At 37.6% G+C, this 12,404-nt stretch overlaps 1 protein-coding gene across 8 annotated transcripts in view; it reads right to left on the bottom strand.

Moving 5' to 3' along the window:
* FGFR2 (fibroblast growth factor receptor 2) overlaps nucleotides 1–12,404 on the bottom strand; it is a 117,871-nt gene that overhangs the window by 23,085 nt on the left and 82,382 nt on the right. The gene's annotated exons all lie outside the window — the stretch shown is intronic.

The raw sequence follows: 12,404 nt of genomic DNA on the forward strand, positions 1-12,404 counted from the left end.
ACATTTTTTACAGAAAACCTGTTCAAGCTTTACAAAAAAGATTTGGCTTCTGTCTATCAGTGTTCCCAGGTATATTTACAATTCCTCCCTTGCCATCATCATTAAAGCATTCTTAACCTGGCCAAAAAATAGGCACTTTATAATTTCCATGGACTGCTTTCAATATAGTCAAATCATTAATCAATGCATTTGTGTGAGAAATTAGATTCCAACTCTTGGAAAAAAGCTCATTTATCTTAGCGATCCTTCTGTGTTTTTGAAACACAAACCAAAACATCTCAGGGACATAGCCTTGGGATTTGAAATGTGAAAGATAGATGGCTGATCAGTTTTCTGTAACTCCCTTTATTCAAGGTAATCTGAGAGCCGTGTGTTGTGAGATATTCTCAGATTAATCATACCAAAGGCTTCCAACCATGAAACGCAAACTTTCTTGCTTCATCCCGCCATTCCTTCTTGGAACTTGATGACATAGGTGCCATTAAATGAAAATGGGTTGCCACTTGTCAACTTCTGTTTCAGAAACCAGCAGATTATACACAGGGAAGGTATGGCCACAGAAATTCAGCTTTATTTCAATCACAGAGGAGAAACTAATCCTGAGTCTGACTGGGTGAATTTTATATTTATCATGCCACTTTCTGGATGACTGTTGGATGAGTGATGTCCTTGTTGTTGTTGTTATTGTTATTGGTTTTTCATGCAATATAATCAATGTTTTCCCTTAATCTGGTTGCTAGGAATAGAAATTGTGTCAAGGACTTGCTGAATGGTTACTTCTAAACATGAATGTTCTGTTGAGGACAGTGCATGACTTCAGCCAGCTTATGGGATGTTGGAGCTATGACTGTGAGCCTCGAGCCTTACAACAGATACTTAAGGGGTAAAAGAAGAGATTAAACATTTACACCAGGGCTTCACACAAATTCATCTCAGGTATGTCTCACATTAGCATTTTCCAGCTTTTTAATTATTTAGAGCTATACTCGCAAGAGGAAAAAAAAATACATCAAAAACTGACCCTACCTACACAGATCTGGCTAGGAGACATTTTTCAAATCTGGAACTTGTACTGTTCCCATGAGGATCAAATGTTCTTATCCATCCCCTATACTTCCTATTCACTAAATTTTGACTCGACTCCTGGTAAAATTAGATGACCCTTAGTTGCTCATAAGAAATTGAGACAGTATAAGATCAGAAAGGAACCTAGTTTGAAGGAAAAGACAGTAGTTAAAACATTCAATTCAAAGGATGGACTCTTTTTAACAGCAGTGATTTTCTGTCATTTCAAATACAAAGTGCTAAATTTCATACATTTCTACATTAATATTTGGCTGGGAGAATTCTCCATCACTTTTAAGATTTTTTATAACTTAAGCAATATACAAATAATACAAAGCAATACACAAATAATACAAAGCAATACACTTTCACTTCTAGATACACAGTCAAAAGAAAATATTTTTAAAAACTAGAATAATTAGGTTACAGATTATTAATTATAGATTATTAGAATAACTAGATTATGTTTATGTAAGGCTGCTTTTTAGTTATTTATTACTTTTCATGTTTATTTTTGTAATTAGAAGAGCCTTTATCTTAAAACACAGAATTTTAGAGCTGAAATGGACATTAGAGTCTAACTTCTTTAGTTTATAGACAGAGAAATTGAGACTTGAAGTGGCTTGAACAATACTGGTTGATGGCAGAATAGGACCAAAACTTGGATTTCCTAGCTTTTAGGTCAGTGTTGGGGAATTTTGGGGGAACTGCATTTTTTTCTTCATCATACAATGATGCTTCTTCAATGATTTTCTCAATTGCTTTGAAATTGCAAACATACAAAAAGTATTATTGAAAAAAGGGGCACCAAGGTGGCACAGTGGATAGAGTGCCGGGCCCAAAGTCAGGAAGACTTACTTCCTGAGGTCAAATTCAGCTTCAGACATTTACTAGCTGTGTGACCTTGGGACAAGTCCCTTAGCCCTGGTTGCCTCAGGTCCTCGTCTGTAAAATGAACTGGAGAAGAAAATGGCAAACCACTCTAGTATCTTTACCAAGAAAACCCCAAATGAGGTCATGAAGAGTTGGACATGACTCAACAACAACAGCAAAATTATTGAAAGAAGATGACAGAAAGAAAATGGTTTTGCAAAGAAGGGCTAAAACGCCACAAAATCCTTGAGTCTAAACAGGCTACCTCATTTTCCTTTAGGGAGATGAGCTAAGGTTTTCAAGTTCCCAGCATCATAGATATAGGCGTAGAAGAAACACATAGACCATCTAGTCCAACCCTGTCATTCTGGAGATGAGGAAAGCAAGGCTCAGAAAAGTTAAGTCACCTGCCCAAATCACAAAGGCAGTGAGCATCTAAGAGGGAATTTGAACCAAGTTGTCTGACTCCAGAACCACTGTTCTTTGCACTGAATGGCTTATTCAAGAGGGCTTCCTATTTTAAAGATAAATTTTAATATCCTAATTAAAAAGTTTGGGGAAATGACTTAATGGAAAGTAGACAACTAATTTGCTTTACCATGTAGACAAACAGATGTTTTCTTTTGTGACCAGCTGCTCAAAACATTTACTCCAAACTCAAATGCCTCAAATATAATTATAGCATGACTGTGTCATTCATAAAAATAATACTTCAAGGATATGTGATTTACTCCCTCCACTGACACAGATTGCATCCCCTCAGTTTGGAAAATGTTATTCTGAAAGTTGCTATAGTGAAAAATTCATAAGCCCTAGGATAACCCAGTGATGAGCTAGCCACTATTAATTCAACTAAACTACACCTTATACAATAGATATACAAGTCTATCTCTAGGCCCATATCTGGTGACCTGACTTTTCAGGTTGGTACAACCTGTCAGAGTCTGTTCTCCACTGGCATGAAAAACCAATACCAACTCTATGCTTTTATGAGGCATCAGATTAGAACACCATTATAGCATTCAATAATGAAGGTTTATTAAAAGAACTCATATTTATAGGGGTTTTTTGGTTATTCAACATAGTTTTTTGCTATTGGAAAGGCCCTCTCCTCAAAACCACCCTGAGACAGGTAATGCAATTATTATCATCCTTATGTGACAATCAAAAAGCTAGAAAACGGAAGAGCTAAGACTGGAACCCAGGACTTTAGAAACTCCCAGATCCAGTGCTGTTCCCATTAGACCATGCTGCAATTTTAATTTCCCATAGCTCCCTTTAAAGACTTGTCCTCCCTGTATTTGTGGCCCCACATTAGCTGTATTTATAAATTACCTATTTACAAAACTCAAAATACTATTTAGTCAAAAAAAATCTTCCTTAGACCAAAGAAATTAAAATTACATAACCCATTTACCTATGCTCAGTGAAATAGCCTTTATTTCAATCAAATTCTGATTTGATCAGCCAGAAAATACATGTGCTATATAATGCATTATAAGGACCTGGATTACTCTCACTCAATATGACTATTTTCATGGTCTTTCTGGCCACAGAAATCCAAAAACATCAGTCACAAATACATGGGGCAAAATAAGCAGTATTCCTCAAGCCTATTTCAAGTCATATTATCCATTAATAATTAATAATACTATTTTCATAGGGTATCATGAAACTTACAAATTTAAGCCAATCATACTTTCTGACATCATGCTGAAAAGATGGTTACAAATGGTGAGAGGTGGAGCCTGTGGCCATACCGAAGGGATAAGCTAATTTCTTCTCCAGAAGACAGGCTGCAGAGCTGTTCATTGAATAAACACAGTGAAATGCAAAACAGCCATCATTACCTAAAGAGAGTGTCTGGGCCATGCTTCTGCCATGTCCACTAGGACTCATTGCTATCAGCACCTCCAACCAAAGGTAACCATGTGTGACCATGAGATCATAATAAAAAATGCAGGCATATCAGAGGAGATGAGATGTAGCAGGACTAGGGGGTAAATCAGCCAATAAGCCTTTATTAAGTACTTACTCAATGGTAGCAAACGCTATGTTAAGTGCTAGGGATACAAAGAAAGGCAAAAACAGTCCCTGTCTTCAACTGGCTCACATTCTAATGGAGAAGACAAAATGTAAATAACCATGTACATACAAGATATCTACCAAGGAGATACAAGGGAAAACATCTGAAGAGAGGCATAAGAAGAGAGGGGACCCAAAAAAAAAGGTCTCCTATAGAAGGTGGGACTGGAGTCGAGCCCTGAAGGAAGCAATGGTAGCTAAGAAGGGGAGGTAATGAGGGAGCAGAGATATCCCATTGAGTCAGGGGATAGGGATATTGGTATAACCTGACCCATAGATCACAAAGTATAAGACTAGAGGGTAGGAAGGCACAAGACTGTGAAAGGCTTTAAATACTTTACATTTGACCCTGGAAGTAATAAGGAGTCTTTAGAGTTTATTGAGCAGAAGGTAAAGTAGCAGACATGCACCTTAGGAAAAATTACTTTGGCAGCTGAAAGGAAGATGGATTGGAGAGAAGAGAAACTTGAGGTAGGGAACTGGTGAGAAGGCTATTCTAATAGTCCCCGTGAGAAGTGATGAGGGCCTGTACTAGGGTGGTGATTGTGTGAGTGGAGAGAAGATGATACAGATGAGAGATGATATTGTATTTCCCAAGTCCTGGAGAAATATAACAGACACAGACAGAGGAGCCTAGACCAAGAAGGAATTTCAGTACAACCCTATCTGGCATTACTTAACGGGGAAGAGTTTTTGGTAAGTAAGCAATGAAAGAGACTAAGAAATTCATCTACTGCTTTGCTGTTGTTGTCCAGGTGTGTCTGACTCTTCAGGACCCTGTGGACCACAGCACGTCAGGCCCTTCTGTCATTTACTATCTCCCCAAGTCTTTCCAAGCTCATGTTCATTGCTTCCATGACACCTGCTGCCACCTGAGCCATGTGGCCATTCTTTTGTTCGCGACTGTAGAGCATGAACAATATAACTTCTCCATCAGTCCTTCCAAATAATAAGACCTAGGTCCCTAATTCCAAATACTAGAGATTGAAATCTTTAGGTTTTATGTGGAATGCCTCAATCTTTAAGCCTTTTTTCATTGTTTTGTTCTCGTACTAGACATCTTATGTGATATCATGTTGTGGTTATTTAAAAACAAAAAACCATAAACACAATGTAGTCAATTGGGATTTCCCATTAGGAATTTTTTGCAGCAATTGTATTTTGACATTCTTCAATTGGAGGATTCGGCTATAAAAGGATTATGCAACCTGCTGGAATTTATTAACAAGAATTAAACTCAACAAACAACAAATATATATTATATGTATATACATTATGTACATTATATACATATATATATACATATATATATATATAAATCCTGCTAAAGGCAAGGCAATATGCTAAGTACTGTGGATACAAAGATAAAAAAATGACATAACCTCTCCCTATAATGAGTATGGGAGATATGTACACAATTAACAAAAATTGGACTATGTAAAAAGGTTAAACAGAATAAGTAAGACAAGGAATTTGAAAAGGGAATTCAATTCAATGAACTTTGGAGTATGTTTATTAAATAGTTATTATATAATGATTTATTTTGGGGTGATATATTCAGTTTTCCTGGTTCCAATTTACCAATTTAGACACTAATATGGCCAAATTAATGGTAATTTAATATGCATTTTTTAAAAAAGTCCTTCTTTTCCTTCTACTTCTCTTCCTCCTTCCTGTACTTTCTTATTCACCTTCTATCGATTTATTTATCTGAATGCTTTTGCCATCATGTTTCCTCTCATTGTCTGACAACACCAAATTACATCTTGAGAGTAACAATTCACTGGAAACTTTGGATATTTCCTAAAGCCTGAATTTGGCCCCATGATCTAGAACTTAGAATAAAACAGTCATGTAGTTAGTCTGGTTTGCATGCCAGAACATGCCAGCATATAATCATAGTAAGGACCATTCCTTCTGACTTACTTGACTTTCATTGTTCATTATTTTTCTATCTGATTTGTATTTTCTTATCTAATAATTCAGGATATTAATTTCATTTAAAATAGATTATTTGTTCCCTACTACATTACATAATAGTGATAAATATCTACTATATATATGAAAACTGAAATGTGTAAAAAAATATATAAATGTGTGTATATTTTATGCATGTACATAAATGTTGAATAATGTATATTTAGTTATATTTCTATCTATATATAGTAATCTCTAGCTATACCTATATACACATCTATATCTACACAATTGTAGACATACATATGTACAACACAAATATGTATGTTATATTTGTGTATATATACATAAATATATGCATATACCTATATGTGTATACATCTCATCCTTGAAAGTCATGCAGCAGTATTTTCTTTTTTTAAAAATTTTGGATAATTGGAAATGTTTATTATTGTCTTGGTGATGATTTCTTCTAAGGACCAGACTAGCTACCATTGGAGAACCTAGTCAAATTACAATAATGCACACAAAGCATCCTATATACTTGTGAGTGTATGTAAAGTTAAAACTATATGGATGTTGGCTATTATGGTTGTTTTTATTATTAATAATAATATTATAATTAGGAATATCATTATTATTACCAAAAAAGGATAGTCATCAGATGTTGACTTTTCTTGGCCATAATTCATGAATACCATATACCAATAGGTAGAGAAGCTTCGGTTTATATGGCCTACATTCTTGTAGGAAGTACACATACTAAAGAAATCACAAGTCTTTCAAATATTGAAGTAGACACGTATCTTTACATATGGCTAGCTATATCAATAGATAAATATGTCACTGCTCCCATAAATCACACAAGACAAAAATAGAATGGCAAGGTAAAAAGAAATCTTCAAAGTCATCTAGTCCAACCTCTCCCTTGGCAGGGAGTGAACATGGATGGTCCTTCAATCTGTACTAGAAATCTTCCTGGCTAGGAAACTCATTCCCCGCTGAGGCGGCCTATTCTGTTAGAGAATTTTCCCTTATAAATCTATGGAATCTGCCTCTCTGCGGTCAAAACAAGGCTGATCCTTCTTCTGCATGACATCTGTCATGTCCAGGCCAGGTTTTCTCTTCTCCACGGCAAACATTCCCAGTTTCTTTAGGTGGTCTTTATGTGACATGCTTCTGAGACCCCTCACCATCTTGCTAGCTTTCCTCTGGACTTTTCACATTCTTCCTAAATGTATGATCCAAAAGTGAAAACGGCACTCCTTATGGACCTTGACTAAGGGTCAGGTATGCCAAAACTAAGAGCCATGTGAGCCTTAAAGCTCCACGTAAAACATCAGGTATTACTCATTAGGGGTTCTCATCAGAATATCCTCAATCTGGACATTATGTCTCCATCTAACCCAGGGGTGGGGAACCCGGGGCTTTGAGGCCAAACGTGGCCCTCTACATCCTCAAGTAAGCTCCCTGAGAACAGAGATCGGTTTTTTGGTGTTTGTTTGGGTTTGTTTGGGTTTTTTTTGGGGGGGGGGGTTGCCTTTGTATTCTCAATGCTTAGCATAGTTTCTGGCACGGAGTAGGTACTTGATAAATTTGTGGTGCTTTGATTTGACTCTTGCAGGGGAAAAGTTGTGGATTTCTATCAGTATACCTACTAAAACATATTTTGAGTCTATTTCTTCTACTTGTTTTTGAACCATGTTTTTTTAACTAGATATGCTGGTTCAGAACACTGAACAAGGAATGAGGATACCAGGGGGTCTAGCTCCTGCTTTGTCACTAACTTGCCATGTGATTGGCAAGCTACTTCTCTTCTCTGGGCCTCAGTTTACTTACTTGTAAAATAAGAGTAATAATAATATCTCACATTTACATAGTGCTTTAAGGTTTGAAAAGTACCTAATGAAAGGGCTAGACTAGGTGATTTCGAATTTCTCTTGATGTGCTCCGATTCTAAATTCTCTTTTTGTTCACATACATACATACAGAGAGAGAGAGAGAGAGAGAGAGAAAGAGAGAGAAATGACTACTTTTCTTTTTTTTTTGTGAGGCAATTGGGGTGAAGTGATTTGCCCAGAGTCACACAGCTAGTAAGTGTTATGTGTCTGAGGCTGGATTTGAATTCAGGTCCTCCTGAATTCAGAGCCTGTGCTCTATCCACTGCACCACCTAGCTGCCCCATGACTATCTTTCATTCACCTATATTTACTTTGAAGTTTACAGGGTATGTGAGATTATTTTCATTTACAGGTAATTCCATGGAATTTCATCTTCCCTCCTACTTCTTAATTCTTAAGGAATCATTTCTGTTACTCTACTTTAGTAAATCCCATTATTTCTTTGGCCCAATTAGATTTCTTATTTTTTTCCTAGAAAGATCATGATCATCCCAAGTTAGATTTACCTCTTAAATTTATCTGCAATTTTTTTTTCAATCTGGATGTATCCCAGTATAGAATGTTTCTGTGATAGTGTTACTCAAGCAATTTCTAAATAACCAAAGATATAGCTCTTGTGAATTGTTTTCCTATCCCCTGATATGGGCAGGAATATTTTGGACTTTATTTTTATTGTTTCAAACACAGCTTCCTCACTTTCCAGAATCTCTTTACTATGGGCCATAAATCAAGTTTTTCACAGGATACTATTCTCTTGTTCACTTTTCCACAGTACTTGTGGGAGGTTAAGCAAGGTTTTGTGTTTTTGTTTAGTTTTTGATTTTTGTTTTAAAGGGTCAAGCCAAGTGATAGAGTTAACTATTGTATTAAGATTTAACAATCAGATGAGGAACAAGGAGAGATAGAGAGCATGCTAAATAGTCAGGACCATGGAAGGAAAGGAGGAAGAGGAGAAAAAAATTTTCACCATCTGTTTAAAAAGAATTTTTTTTTCATGGTCCTGCCCAAGAAAGTCCCCAACTTACATGAAAAGGGAGCTTTCCCCCCATTCCTAATCAGGAAACAAAACAATAGGGCTTCTTTTGATCTGGCACCAAACGACCCAAATGAATGTTTTTACTCCCTCTGGGCAGGTGGCTAAGATAAAGGCTGGAGATAAAAGTTCAGGGGTTTCTTTTGGTTCCAAAACAAAACTCAAGCAACAAAACCTAGCAAACCAATAGGTTCTCATCAGCCTGGCTTCCTTCCCCTGACCCTGTTTTGTTGGGAAAACTGCTAATATGCAGAAATAGCCACCCAGTCCTTGCTGTGCTGACTTATAATTTCTAACCAGTCCAAAATCAGACTGGAAGGCCAAGTCACCAGTGTTGGGGAGGGGAAAGTACATAGAGGCTGGGGGATGGGAGCAGTCAAGGGGCTCAAACTGAAGGACAGATTCCAGTTAAATGACCCATGAAAACTCTTAACTACCAAAATATGTTCTAGAACCAATGAGATTCTTCTCAGCTCAAGTTAGATTTTTTTTTTGACTGTTTGGCTCACCCAAATAAAACAAGGCCTCAAGATCATGTGGTGCCCAGCATGTTTCAGTAATTAATTTTCTTAAAAGAAGTTTCATTTTTAACATAATATATTTGATTATTAATCAGCCATCAATCAATTAATCAACAAGCATTTATTAAAGTATTTATGTGCCAGGCACTGTGCTAGGCACTGGAAATAGAAATATAATGAATGAAACAATCCCTGGGCCCCAGACCCCTGTTACCTAAACCTTCACTCAGACTTTATAACCTCCCCTCACTTTAATCCTTCACGTGTATTTCAGGAGAACCTTGCCCTTTGCTTCTGAAGGCTCCTTGGCTTGCAATTCTGGTCACCAGACCCCACTCCACATTTTAACCTATCCATACATATAGTACCTTTTCAGTTGGGAAAATGAGAGAGAGGGAAAGAGAGACAGATACAGACACAGAGACAGACACAGAGAGAGAGAGAGAGACACACACACACACAGAGACAGAAACAGAGAGGGACAGAGAGACAGAGACAGAATCTAGAGTCCTTTGAGGGCATTATGTATGTGTTATAAAGGAAATTTATAATGTAGAGAAGCAAGAAGTGAGATGTTCAAAATTTCAATCCCATTTCCATATAAGGTCTTGGCAGCCAAAAGCGAACCTGATGTCCCTACTGAAAAAAGCCTGTTCAACTAATCCACCAGCACCACATGCCTTCTTAACAAACATCCTCTGTTTTCTTCTTTCAAGTGATTTGTGGAAAAAGCTCAGAAACCCAAGCCTTTTTTTTTCTTTAACACATAGATGTACAGAGACTACCCAACAATGACTACTGGCTGGCTGTCAGTGACAGGAACAACCAGGCAACTGGGCTCCCTCGGTCCTGAATCTAGGAGAGCCAGCAGATGAGCTGATTAAAGCGGCCAGACTGACTACCATCTTTAGGATGGTTCTTGTTATTCTCATCTAACACAATGTGTGCCAAAAATACCAGAGAGGGTAAGGTGAAAGGAGAGGCAGCTAGCTGACGATACCAAAAAATGAGGATCTCTCTCTTCTCCACCACTTGCCCCTTGTCTCTCTGTCTTTGTTTCTGTCTCTCCCACTTTTCCTGTCTCTCTCTCTCTCTCTCTTTCTCTCTCTCTCTCTCTCTCATACACACACATACACACACACACAAGAACTCTTTTATGCTTTTTCTCTTTCTTTTACACACACACACACACACTTCTTCCTATAGCATCAGAACATTCAAAAGCAGGAGAGGATACTTAGAAGCCTGAGATTGCAGAAAGTCCCTCCATAGAGAGTGGGAGAAATAAATATTTCCCTTTCAAAAATGCCAAAAACTGAAATGGTTGCCTTAGTTCAATAAATCCAATGCATATAAATGAATTATAAGAAAGAAAAACTCAAGATAAATGTTCTGTTGTTCTAAACAGAGAAAATCAATGTATGCTTCAGGAAGGGAGGATGGGGAAAGAGATACTTAATGATGAAAGGCAGTATGATCATCACTCATTAAGCTTTCAGCTATGTCATACTGAATTAAGGATCCTATAAGGCCACTTGAGGTGAATGGTTGCTATGGGTGGACACATTAAAAGGAAACACCTTACAAGCAACCTATCCATTGGAGAGAGTGGGGCTTAATGTCACCTGATTAAAAACTAACCTGGAGACAGGAGCAAGGCATGCTAGGCATGCCTATGGTATTTTCTCTGTCATCAGCATATCTGCAGGCCATTCTAGTGTTTTTCATTTAGGCCACAGTCCAATAAACTTCTTTTATCTAGTACCTGATACACATCTCCTTCTCAGGCTAAGTGGCTTTGCCTGAAAAGCTCTCTTTGTGAAGAACAATTGATGTATTATATTTTAATATATATGGCGAGCGGAGATGTGTCAGCATTGCCTCTAATAAATTAAAAATCTCTCAGAGGTTTTAATTTGCAGAGGTTGGTATTGCCAGGATCACCACAACCAGAGTGTCCTTCGGTCTGCACATGCTATTTAACCATATTTAAAGATAGGGCAATTACATTCCAAATAAAACAAGTGGGAGCATTGTGAAGGAAGAGAATGGCCACAAATGTTCCCCACCTCCCCCTTCCATCCCTCTTCATGAAGCATAGTATAAGCAAAGTGGCCAAAATTTGAGTGGGGAGGTACCACAGAGAAATAAAAAGATAGTCACAGAAAAAAAGGGGGTAATGGGAACCAATAGAATAGTTTCTCTAGGCCTATCAATACCCCACCAACATGTACATACATATGTACACAAGGGGAAATTCAAGAATAATATGAGTAAGATATCATAAAAGGATATGGCTGGTCCAAATTCCATATGCCCTGCTGGGAGAAACCTATAGCTCTGAATACTACTGTCTCCTTCACAGCGGCCAAATTCAACACGGTCATTTTGTAAAACTATAATTGCAGGAAAGAACAGGAGAGATAAGTGTTCAATCACCTGGGTCCCAAAAGATTTAATTTTCTACTATATGTGAGCTGGGTATAACTAGTCCAATAAAGTTACAAAGTAAGCAGCAAGAAGTGAGAGCACAGGCAGCAGTATGACGTGTGAAGAGGGGATGGGAACCAGGGAAGGAAAGAACCAACCATGGGCTGGGACTTGTCTGCAGTGTGTGCACACGCTTAACTATATGGGGCATCTATACTGTATACCTTCTGCCTATGACAAACTCCTTTCATGCAAAGCTCATCATTGTCCATGTGAGCTTTAAGTAGTCAGGTACCCTGGGTAACTGCCATCTCCTGCATACTGGGAAATATACAGGGAACACATGAGCACCTGAAGCTATTTCCTCCCCAAAACCAGTGCACAAGTTGGTCAGTCACTGGCACCTGATACCTAAGAACAATGGTACCATCACAAATATTAATAGGTTAATAAGATACTTAGCCTTTTTTTCCCTGAACCAGTTAAAATGTAGTTAATAACAAGTTATCATACTCAAAATTCTGTACTAACATTCAGAGTTTAAAATGGCAGTATGAAACACTACTTCAAACGGACAAA

Source organism: Vombatus ursinus, unplaced genomic scaffold, assembly GCF_900497805.2.
Source record: "Vombatus ursinus unplaced genomic scaffold, bare-nosed wombat genome assembly UNPS02014833.1, whole genome shotgun sequence".
Taxonomy (NCBI): Eukaryota; Metazoa; Chordata; class Mammalia; order Diprotodontia; family Vombatidae; genus Vombatus; species Vombatus ursinus.